Source organism: Gekko japonicus, unplaced genomic scaffold (assembly GCF_001447785.1).
Source record: "Gekko japonicus isolate JY-2015 unplaced genomic scaffold, Gekko_japonicus_V1.1 scaffold1411, whole genome shotgun sequence".
Lineage (NCBI taxonomy): Eukaryota > Metazoa > Chordata > Lepidosauria > Squamata > Gekkonidae > Gekko > Gekko japonicus.
The window spans coordinates 45,067-46,061 of record NW_015170323.1 but is presented as its reverse complement, the minus strand read 5'-3'; the positions used below and the strand labels follow the sequence as shown (position 1 = coordinate 46,061).

Here is a 995-nt window from a genome sequence, read left to right as displayed (position 1 = left end):
CACAACCAAAGCTGTTGGTCAGACTGGAACTGGAGTTGATTCCAGCAGGGAGATTGCCATTGTCTTTATTAAATCCTTCAGCAAACGTCAGTCAACAACCAAGCTGAAAACAAAACAAGAACCTATCTGCCTGTCAAAGGCTCTCCTGAAAAGCACCATCTCTACTGACTGAAGGGTTCCCAGCTCCAAGTGGGAAATATTTGGAGGATTGGGGTGGGGTGGAGCCTGAGGAGGGGGATGGGGTTTGGGGATGGACTTCAATGGGGTAAAATGCTGTAGAGTCCACCTTCCAAAGAGGCCGTTTTCTACAGATGAGCTGATCTCTCCCCCAGGAAGCTTAAAAGCCAACAGCCAAGTTTTTAAAAGAAAAGGAAAACCTCTCTGCCTGTCAAAGGCTCTCCTGAAAAGCACCATCTTTACTGACTGAAGGGTTGCCAGATCCAGGTTCGAAATTCCTGGAGGTTTTTTTGCGGGGTGGAGCCTGAGGAAGGCGGGGTTTGGTTTGGGGAGGGATTTCAATGGGGTATAGTTGCCATCATAACAGCCCACCTTCCAAAGTGGCCGTTTTCTCCAGATGAGCTGATCTCTCTCCTGGAGATCAGTTGCAATCCCAGAAGATGTCCAGCCACCTCCTGGAGGTTGGCAACCCTAGCCAGGTACCAGTCACTAGCAGAAGGGATTAGCAAGGCAAACCGCCCCATGGGAAGAAGGTTCAGAATCTCTCAATACGTCCTTCAGCCTCAGTCACTCAGACCCTCATAATATCCCCTTCAGCCTCAGAAAGGGGAGGACACGGGGTTGCCAGCCTCCAGGTGGGGCCTGGAGATCTCCTGCAATTACAACTGACCTCCAAGTTATATAGATCAGTTCCCCTGAATAAAATTGCTGCTTCAGAGGGGGAGGACTGTACGGTGTCATAGCTCTACTGAGCTCCCTCCTTTCCCCCCTAACCCACCCTCCCCAGGCTCCACCCAGGCCCATAGGCTGCATGGGGC

At 51.4% G+C, this 995-nt stretch overlaps 1 protein-coding gene across 1 annotated transcript in view; it reads right to left on the bottom strand.

Moving 5' to 3' along the window:
- The window catches only part of LOC107116207 (proline-rich transmembrane protein 1-like), a 6,578-nt gene that overhangs the window by 1,888 nt on the left and 3,695 nt on the right, over nucleotides 1-995 (bottom strand). The window lies entirely within an intron of this gene.